This window comes from Notamacropus eugenii, chromosome 4 (genome assembly GCF_028372415.1).
Source record: "Notamacropus eugenii isolate mMacEug1 chromosome 4, mMacEug1.pri_v2, whole genome shotgun sequence".
Classification (NCBI taxonomy): Eukaryota; Metazoa; Chordata; class Mammalia; order Diprotodontia; family Macropodidae; genus Notamacropus; species Notamacropus eugenii.
Window position 1 is genome coordinate 474,415,595 of NC_092875.1, and position 11,601 is coordinate 474,427,195.

The following is an 11,601-nucleotide window of genomic DNA, read 5'->3' on the forward strand; positions in this document are numbered from 1 at the left end:
TATCATTTTCCTTTTCTGTCACATTAACCAATCTGATAGGTATAAGGTGGTACCTCAGAGTTGTTTTAATTGTCATTTACACAATCAACAACGATTTAGAGTATCTTTTCATATAACTATGGATAGCTTTTATTTCTTCTTCTGAAAATTGTCTGTTCATATCCTTTGACCATTTATCAAATGGGAAATGACTCCTGTTCTTATAAATTTGACTCAGTTATCTATATATTGGAGAAATTAGACCTTTATCAAAAACACTTGCTGTAAAAATCCACTTCCCCCCACCCCTTTCCTTCTAAATCTTGACTGCATTGGTTTTGTATCTGTACAAAACCTTTTTAATTTAATGTAATTAATTAAAATTATCCATTTTACACCTATCCATCCATGCACTCTATCTCTTATTTGGCCATAAATTCTTACCTCATCCATAAAACTGACAGGTAAATTGTTCCATCCTCCCCTAATTTGCTTATTGTATCAGTACATAATTGTTTTTTAAAAAAATATGGTTTAGGAATGTAATGAAATACTATTGTGCACCTAAATTGCTGTTCTTGTGTTCGTCCTTTGTTTCCAAAGAAAACACTGCCATCACAGAAATGATGACTTGACTTGCACTTGACTTTGTTTTGAGTGAGGAAGGGCTGTGCAAGATCACCTAAGTAATGCAGTATAATAAGCAATAGATGTAGAGTCAGGAAGATCCCAGTTAAATCTGACCTCAAACATTCATTGGCTGTGTGACTCTGGGCAAGTCACTGAACTCTAAGCCTCAGTTTCCTCCACCGTAAAATGGGCATAATAATAGCACCTACTTCCCAAAGTTGTTGTGAGGATTGAATGAGATGATATTTATTTGTAAAGCACTGTAATGTTAATTAGTTAAAGATCTTCAGGCCTCACCTGGAGCCCATTAGGGGAAGGCTTGATTGGGAGAGGCTTATTTCTGTAGGAAGGTCCACACCTTTTGTTAATTGTTGATGAGATATTGGGTCTCCAGGGTCGTGATGCTCTCCAGCTCTGAAAACTGTATATATACTCTGAGGTGAGGTTTTGCTTTGGGGGCTTGGAAGAAGGTTCCTGTGCCAGATGGGGCGCTAGCCATTAAGGAGTTTCCTGCTTCCCTCCCCCCCACCCCCCTTTGAAAACCCAGATGTTGGTGCTTCCCTGTGGTGACTGTGTATGTATTTAATGATCAGACAGTTGGATCTGTCTCTTGATCTATGATGTACGTATTGCTTATGGACAGACAGAAGGCTTGTCTGTTGGTCTTTATCTCTCTGCTTATATTTTCTCTGTTGGTGAACGTCAGTGAAGTAGATTGTTGACGCTTCAAAAGTTGCTTTCCTTTTAGAAAAGCAGCTCTAAGAATCTGTACAGCAGTCCCTCCTGTGTATGCTGGGGTGCTTGCTGCTCCAGGCACCAAGCACATAGTGGATGCTTGCCATGCTCATTCTCTTCCCTGTAAGAAATGATGGAGATGGTTTTAGAGCGATGTGGGAAGACCTACAGGAACTGATGCAAAGTGAAGGAAGCAGAATCAACAATTGATATAACATTAACAAAAAAATTTTTTGAAAAATTGAAAAGCTAATCAAAATAATGACCAACTACAATTCTGGAGGACTGATGATGAATGTTACCTGCCTCCTGAAAAAGAGGTGAAAGAAAAGGAAAATCCATTTTTAGACACAATTTGGGAATTTTTTTATGAGGGCTTTTGATTTTTTTCTTTCCCAAGATGTGTGGAGGGTTGGAATAGTGTAACAAACAGTCACAGGCATCTTTATTTAAAATGCAGGGAGAACAGAAGGAAAACCAGAAAGAACAGACAAGCCAGATGGCTTTGAAAGTTGGGTGTTGATGACTAATGGGGAAATATGTTTTATATGATTGCACATGTATAATCTCTATCAGATGGCTTGCCATCTTGGGGAGGGTGGGAGGGAAGGAGAGAGGGAGAAAAATTTGGAACTCAAATCTTTCAAAAAATGAATGTTGCAAATTTTCTTCCCATGTAATTGGGGGAAAAAATAAAATACTATTAAATAAAAAAGTTGGATACTGAATCTATTATATACTTAAAAACATAAGCAAGGTGTGCATAAGAGATTGATCTGCAGTTTCACTTCAATCCTGTCTTTTTCATCTAGTATGTACATAGAAATAATTGCCTGCTTTATTTGGTGTTCAAGTTTAAGATAAACTTTTTTAAAGTACTTTCCAATTTCCACCAAGTTCGGTTCAAAATTTAATGCCCCTACTAAATCTCTGTTTCAAACACTTAACAAAATAAAAAATAAGACAAGTCCCTTAATAGGACCTGTGATTGAAGTGATACAAGCAACTCTCAGATGAGGAAACTCCCTCTACCAAAGCATCAGCACATTTTCTACAATTTATATGATCTTAAGAGTTGTCTAGAGCACTGAGAGGTTAAGTTACTTATCCAGGGTCACACAGCCTGTATGATAAGGAACCCAAGTCTTCTGGCCACTTTGATCTGTTAGAGGCATAATGAAAAGGCCAGCTTTCTATCCAACACAAGCGTTATATTATTCACTTAATTGTGGCAAGAGAAAATTCTCACTCTCAGCTAGATTTGTGACCTCATCAATCCATTCTGCAAGAGAATATCAAATGGTTCCTGATGCATATTAGGTGTTTAATAAATGCTTCTTGACTTGACAACATAAAATACAGATCTTTGAAATCAACAGACACCTTTACTAGGGTTTACTATGTATGAAGCACTTAGTTAAGAAAGGGACATAAAAATGACAGCTTGCTAAAGAGCTTTTCCTACTTGGGGATATAATCTATACAAATAAATTACTCATGATACATAAGTATATGTAAGATAATTTGAGGAGTTACTAGCAGCTGGGGAAAGGCCTAATATAGGAGAGGCATTTGAGCTAAGCTTTTAAGGAAGGTAGGATTTTAAGAGGCAGAGTGTGGAGGGAACCCATTCCAAGCTTGGGGAACTACAATGCAAAGGCACTTTGGAAAAGCAAGAAGACTCATGTAGTTAAGCATAGTGGGAGGGGAAATAATGCATAGTAGGTCTAGAACAAACAATTTAAGCCATTTTATCATTGAGGCAAAGGGAAACCACTGGAGCATTTTTGGAGAATTGAAAACTGTTCATGATCATATGAAAAAATGTTCTAAATAATAAATAAGAATGAAAATCAAAACAATTCCTGAGGTTTCCATTTCACACTCAGCAAAATTGACAAAGAATACAAAAGATGAGAAGTCAATGTTGGAGAAGATGTGGAAAGATAGGCATACTAAGGAATTGTTGGTGGAGCTGAATCAGTCCAACTATTCTGGAAAGCAATAATAATCACTTATTCTGGAAAACTATAATAAAATACATGTTGAAAATGAATGAGATTAAGGCTACTAATAAGAGGATGGGAACAAAAGTGAAGATGAGGAAGGTAGTAATTGAGCTTTAGGCTTACTCTATTACCATCCCTTCCCTAGGTTGGAGGAAACTGAGAGGCTGCAGAAAATTTTAAAACATTGCAGTTAGTCACCGGAACAAAAAACGAAACCATGCAGAGTTCCTTGTGGCTGCAGAATTCCATCAGCTTGGAGCTCACAGACTTGCTTTTATAAAATCAGTTAAATCAGCAAGAAGTCCTGAGTAGGGACCATCTTTTGTCCCTTTTTTTGTGGCTAAGATGACAAATTTTGCATACCTGACTCCCTGAAGATGAATTCCATCTATAGATGGTTCCCTGATGGCAAAAAGCAAGGGAAAGGGTAAAATTCTTAAAAGTAGAGGGGTTTGGTAGACTGGCTCTATGCTACCCCAGGATGCACACCCTCTCCCCTCTCCTATGATCAGTTGACATTGAGGCAATAGAATTCACTTTCTGGGTAGAGCCCTAGATAATGTCCCAGTCTTTAGTTATCAGCCTCCCCTCCCCACTCCCTTACCCCTACTCCTCCATTGGGGGAGAGGAGCAACCCAAATCAGACCAGCCACAGTGGCTATTCAGACAAATTCAGGCACTCTGGGTTGGTGAAAAGAGGCATGGCATTGTACACCTAATAGGTAGTCAGAGGGAAGTAGATATCACACGGATTTCTGGAGTATACCTGAACCTGAAATATAAAGCTACTTAAATTGATGGTTGTGATGTCATTTGTGGAGGGGATAGAACCTCCTAAGGATGCCATGGTGTGGCAGCAAGCAGGGTGGGATCTGTTTGTTTGGAGTTGTTTCCAGGCTCAGGCTAAATTGTGAGCACCTGAGGGTTCAGTTACCTTTGAGCCCTGATGGTTCCCAGCTGTGCTGAGTCATGAGGTTTTCTTGCCTGCTGACTGAGCCAATCAGGAGTTGAGTCTGTTATATCTACCGGGAGGTTACTATTTTACTTTGGAGGTTCTCTTACGAGAACCATCTTGCGATTACCTGGTTGAGACTCCAAGTGGTCATGTGCTCAGACCTCCCCAAAGGGATGTATGTAAATTGTATGGCAATATTGCTTTGATTCAGTCAGTAAGAGCCCTTTCTGTTGATCTTTTTCTCTCTGCTTATATTTTTCTGTATGTTGAATGTAATTAAAGTGATTGTTGACCTCTCAAAAGTTGCCTTTCATAAATGCAGATTTAGGAACCTGTGATAGTAGGTCCCTTTGTGTATATCAGTGTTTACTGATACACACAGCTACTTCTGCTCAACAGCTTTCTTCGTGGAAAATGCAGGGCCCATCTATGAAAGACTAGTACAGTATCTTCAAAGAACAGCTTTCCACGATGCCCGTGACTCCCAGATCAGACACATCTCATAAACTGATCTTCAGTAAATGGCACCACCCTAGGAAGGTGAACTCTCCAGTCCACTTTTTGGGTCCACCCTGCAGGACGACTTACTTTATAATAGATTGCTTTTAGATATAGGTCTGTTTGACTTTGTTGAACCTTTCTTTATTCCATTGCCTTGGACTTGCCTGGGCCTCAAGGTCTTGGTCCCAACCAGGGGCTCCATACATTCTAGAGAAATGAACATTGGTAGGTTTATTTTCCCCTCATGAAAGTCTGGACTTCCCAGACATAGCTTGGGGCATCATGGAGGCAACATTGCTGGGAGGTGTGTTCATCCTTCGTTGCCGAAGAAGACCATGCCATCAGAGAAATGACATGACTTGCACTTGACTGTTTTTTTTTTTTTTTGAGTGAGGGAGGGCTGTGCAGGTCACCAGCCTCACTTCTCCTCCAGAGCCCTCTGAATCCAGTGACTAGATATTCATCAGGATGACTGGAGATGACCCAGGATGAGGCAATTGGGGTTAAGTGACTTGCCCAAGGTCACACAACTAGTGAGTGTCAAGTGTCTTAGGTGAGATTTGAACTCAGGTCCTCCTGATTCCTGCACTGGTGCTCTATCCACCACACCGCCTAGCTGCCCCTTGTTGGGAGGTATCTTGTCCTCTAATGAGAGCTGCAAGTTATAACTATGGTTAATGTTGGTACCTGGAAAAATGACCCTTAGGTGACTGTGGCAATCCTAAGTGTATGAAGGTGAAAGAGAATCCTTGCCCAGTCTCCAAAGAAGAGGGGAGACCCCTAGTACAGGATTTTATAAGGGGTGAAGATTTAATGATTCTCATAGGCCTCACAAGGAACAGTGCAATTGGTGGGCCTTGGAGCACTCGGTAGGTGTTGGTCTAGGGAAAGTCTGGTGTCAGCTCTGGCATCAGCAAGAGACTGCATGTAAGAGGGTGATGGTCTCTTTGCCACTTTACTACAAATGATAGGTAATTGTTTGGCAAGTGCTGTCATCTTAAATGTGGCCCTGGTGCAGCCCCTGCTTACTATCACCACTATACTTCAAGAGATCTACTGGAACTCCATCATACACAATGTGAAAGATTTAGTCTTCAATTTATCTGAAGAGGATGGTGATAGCAAAGTTTGAGATTTATGGTCTTTGTCCTGTTGCATACATTTCTTCAGTGTATCATCATCTCATAACTTATCTTAAAAAAACCCAACTCTTTATCTATATTAAGCTTCTCTAAGGCTTCTGACATCCAAGAGGTTGGGGTTGTTGGTTAATAGTTTTAAGATTACTTAGGACCTTTCCACCTAGGGATGGGGTGTGAGGAGTAGTGTCTACTAGGGTCCCTCTCATGTAGGCTAGCTTTTCTCTAAAATCAATTAAGGCTCTCCAAGTCTTAATTAGTTCAGGGGACTAGGTTGACATGGCTTTGTGATTGTCTAAAGTATAAAAAAGTCCACAAGGAGTTCGTGCCCCTTATTTGTGATGGATGCTCTACTGCCATGAGTCACCACACTCATCTGACCCAACCCATGTTGCTGACCAGACACATTTCTCCATTTAGTAATGGGGGTGGGGAAAGAAAGTCACATCTATTTAACTAGAACACTATTCCTGCAGAATTGTTCATTTGTCCAGTCAAGACTGACTCTTCCTGACCCTTCTATCCTTCATTATCTCCTAACGTCTCCCCAAGTTCATGTTCATTGCTTTCATGAAACTAACTATCCATCTTATCCTTTGCTGTCTTCTTTTCCTTTTATCTTCAATCTTTCCCAAAATCAGGACCTTTTCTAATGAGTCCTGTCTTCTCATTGTGTGGCCAAAGCATTTAAGTTTCAATATCAGTATTTGACCTTTAGTGAATAGCCTGAATTAATTTCTTAGTATGCTCTCCAGATTTGTCATAGCTTTCCTTCCAAGAAGCATCTTTTAATTTCATGGTTGCAGTCACCATCTGCAGTAATCTTTGAGCCCAAGAATATAAAATTTGACACTGATTCCATTTCTTCTCCTTCTATTTGCCAGGAAGTGATGGGACCAGTTGACATGATCTTAGTGTTTTTGATGTTAAACTTCAAGCCAGCTTTTACACTCTCCTCTTTCACCCTCATCAAGAGGCTCTTTAATTCCTCTTCACTTTCTGCCATCAGAGTGATATCATTTGCATATCTGAGACTGTTGATATTTCTCTCAGCAATCTTAATTCTAGCTTTTGATTTAATGTACAGCTCTGTTGTACTCCTTTTCCAATATTAAACCAATCACTGATTCCATGTTCAGTTCTGTTGTTTCTTGGACCACATAGGGGTGCCTCAGGAAACAAGATGATCTGGTACTTCTATCTCTTTGAGGACTCAGCACTTTTTGTTGGAATCCACACAAAGACTTTGGTGTAGTCAATGAAGCAGAAATTGATGTTTTTCTATAATTTCCTTGTTTTCTCCATCATCCAGTGAATGTTGGCAATTTGGTCTCCAGTTCCTCCGCCTCTTTGAATTCAAGCCTGCTCTTCTGGTGATTCTGTTGAAGTCTAGCTTGAAGAATCTTAAGTGTAATCTTGCTGGTGTGTTAAATGAGTGCAATTGTTCAGTGATTTGGACAGTCCTTGGCATTGTCCTTTAGGATTGAGATGTAAACCAATCATTTCCAATTCAGTGGCCAGTCATGTTTTCCAAATTTTCTAACATATTGAGTGCACTTTACTTTTTTCAAATTTTATTTGTTTTTAGTTTTCCACATCCACTTCTATAAGATTTTGAGTTCTAAATTTTCTTCCCCTCCCTCCATTCCCTCCTCTCCAAGATAGCATGCAATCTGATTAGGTTATACATGTACAATCATATTAGTATATTTCCACATTACTTGTAAAGAAGTTAGAGCCAAAGGAGAAAACCACGATAAAGAAGAAACAAAAAAATAGGATATTCCCAATCTTCCTTCAGACTCCACAGTTCTTTCTCTGGATCTGGATAGCATTTTCTATCACGATTTTTTTAGAATTGTCTTGAATCGTTGTATTGCTGAGAAGAGTTAAGTCTATCAAAGTTGGTCATTGCACAATATCGCTGTTACCATGTACAATGTTCTCCTGGTCCCACTCACTTCACTTAGCATCAGTTCATCTAAGTCTTTCCAAGTTTTTCTGAAGTCTGCCTGCTCATCATTTCTCATGGAACAATAGTATTCCATTATGTTCATACACCACAACTTGTTCAGCCATTTCCCAGTTGATGGGCACCCCCTCAATTTCCAATTTTTGGTCACTACAAAAAGAACTGCTATAAATATTTTTGTACATGTAGGTTCTTTCCCCATTTTTATGACCTCTTTGGGATACAAACCTAGAAATGGTATTGCTGGGTCAAAGTGTATGAACAGTTTTATTATAGCCCTTATAGTTCCAAATTACTCTCCAGAATGGTTGAATCAGTTCACAATTCCACCAACAATGCATTAGTGTTCCAATTTTCCCCCATCTTCTCCAACATTTGTCATTTTCCTGTTTTGTCATGTTAGCCAACCTGATAGGTGTGATGTGGTACCTCACAGTTAATTTGCATTTCTCTGATCAATAGTGATTTAGAGCATTTTTTCATATGTTGAGTGCACTTTAAGAACACCATCTTTTAGGGTTTTAAATAGCTCAGCTGGAATTCCATCACCTCCAACAGCCTTATTGTTAGCAATGCTTATTAAGGTCCACTTGACTTCAAATTCCAGAATGTCTGGCTCTAGAACAATAACCAAACCATCATGGTTTTCAGCAATGTTAAGATCTTTCCTGTATAATTCTTTTGTGGATTCTTGCCACCTCTTCTTCATCTCCTGCTTCTGTAAAGTCGCTACCATAAGACAAACTCCTTCACATTAAAAAAAAATGCCAAAGGTAAGACAAACTACTTTTAAAAATAAAAGAATTTTTTCCCCTGCTACTTTATGGACATTTTAATATAAATTGATGTTTGGTTTTATCTTTCAAAAATTACTTATTTAGTATTTCATTTTCCCCCAATTACATGTAAAAACAATTTTAACATGGGTTTAAAAAAAATTTTGAGTTCCAAATTCTCTCCTTTTCTCCTGTCCCCCCTATTGAGAAGGCAAGCAATTTGACATAGATTATATATGTGCGATCATATAAAACATTTCTATATTAGTCTTGTGAAAGAAAACAGACCCCAAAATAGTATGCTTCAATTTGCATTCAGACTCCAACAGTTCTTTCTCTGGGGACAGATAGCATTTTAAATCATAAGTCTTCCTGAATTGTTTTGATTATTGAATTGCTGAGAACAGCTAGGTAATTTACAATTGATCATTGTACAATATTGCTGTTACTATGTACAATGTTCTCTTTTCTCATTTCACTTTGTATCAGTTTGTGTAAGTCTTTTCAGACTTTTCTGAGAGCATTCTGCCAAAAATTTCTTATAACACAATAGGATCCCATTATAATATATATCACAACTTGTTCAGCCATTCCCCAATTAATGGGCATCTCCTTAATTTCCAATCCATTGCCACCACAAAAAGAGGTGCTATAAATTTTTTTTATGTCTATGTCCTTTCCTTTTTTTTTTTTCAATCTCTTTGAGATATAAACCCAGTAGCAGTATTGCTGGGTCAAAAGGTATGCAAGATTTTATAGTCCTTTTGGCATAATTCCAAATTGATGTGCAGAATGATTAGATTAGTTCATAACTCTACCAATAATGCATTAATGTCTCAATTTTCCCACATCCCATCTAACATGTCATTTTTTTCTGTCATATTAGCCAATCTAATAGGTACAAGGTAGTACCTCAGAATTGTTTTAATTTTCATTTCTCTAATCAATAGTGTTTTAGAACATTTTTTCAAATGACTACAGATAGCTTTGATCTCTTCTTCTGAAAATTGCCTGTTCATAGCCTTGCACCATTTATCAAATGAAGAACAGGTCATTTTTACAAATTTTACTTAATTCTCTACATATTTGAGAAATGAGGCCTTTATCAGAGAAATTTGCTGTAATTTTTTTCAATTACGATTACTAAATGTATTTCCCTTCATCCTACTTTCCTTGTTTATTCTCATCTTTCACCCTGAACATCTGCAAGTGTTTTTCTTCTACCACCTCCTCCAATCCACCTTCCCTTCTATCAGTGCCCTCCCTTTTATCTCCTTCCCTCCTACTTTCCTGCAGGGTAAGATAGGTTTCTATATCCAAGTCAATATGTATAGTATTCCTTCTTTGAGCCAATTCTGATTAGGGTAAGTTTCAAGCATTCCCTTCCCTACCCTACTCCCATCTTCACCTCCATTATAAATTCTTTCATGCCTCTTTTATGTGAAATAACCTACTCCATTCAACTTTTCCCTTTCCCCTTCTCCCAGTGCATTCTTCTTTCTCACCCCCTTTATTTTGATATCATCCCTTCATATTCAACTCACACCTGTGGCCTCTATGAATACTCCTTCTAACTGCCGTAATAATGAGAAAGTTTTTATGAGTTACAGGTATCATCTTCCCATGTAGGAATGTAAACAGTTTAACCTTATTAAGTCTCTTATGATTTCTCTTTCCTGTTTACTTTTTTATGCTTCCCTTGAGTCTTATATTTTGAAAGTCAGATTTTCTACTCAGCTCTGATTTTTCTATTTAACTGAATGTTCATTTTTTTCCCCTTAAGGATTATATATGGTTTTGCTGGGTAGGTGATTCTTAGTTGGATTCTTAGGTCCTTAGCCCTCCAGAATATCATATCACAAGTCCTCTGAACCTTTAATGTGGGAGCTGCCAAATCCTGTGTTATCCCAACTTTGGCTCCACATTGAATTCTTTCTGGCTGCTGGGAGCTCTGGAATTTGTCTATATTGCTCCTGGGAGTTTTCATTTTGGGATCTCTTTCTGGAAATTCTTTCATTTTCTATTTTATATTCTGGTTCTAGGGTAACACGGCAGTTTTTCTTGATAATTTCTTTAAAGATGATCTCTAGGTTTTGTTTTTTTTATCCTGACTTCCAGGTAGTGTAATATTTCTTAAATTATCTCTCATGAATCTAATTTCCAGGTCAGTTGTTTTTCTATTTCACATTTTCTTCTATTTTTTCATTCTTTTGATTTTGTTTTATCGCTTCTTGATGTTTCAAGGAGTCATTAGTTTCCACTTGCCCAATTCTAATTTTTAAAGAATTTTCTTCATTGAGCCTTTAAGACTTTAAAATTTTGTTCTATTTTACTTTTTAATTAATTTTAGTTTTCAACATTCACTTCCACAAGATTTTGAGTTCCAAATTTTCTCCCCACCTCTCTCCTCACCTAGCCCAACATGGCATGCATTCTGATTACCCCTTCCTCCAATCTGCCCTCCCTTCTATCACACCCTACCCTTTCTTTTATCCCCTTCCCTTCTATTTTCCTATAGGGCAAGATAGATTTCTACACCCCATTGCCTGTATATCTTATTTCCCAGTTGTATTCATTGAGCTTTTGTACCTTTCCCATTTGGTCAGTTCTACTTTTCTTCCTCACTGAAATTTTACACATCTTTTCCCCAGTTAGCCAATTCTGCTTTTTAAGGCATTCCTCTCAACAGTGGATTTTTGTGCCTTTTTTACCATTTGACTTATTCAAGGTGTTATTTTCTTCAGTATTTTTTTTCTCCTTTACCAAGCTGTTGATTTTTTTCATGATTTTCTTGCATCATTCTCATTTCTTTTGACAGTTTTTACCACTATCTCTCTCATTTGATTTTTAAACACATTTTGAGCTCTTCTAGGTACTTTTTTGAGACCAATTCACGTTTTTCTTT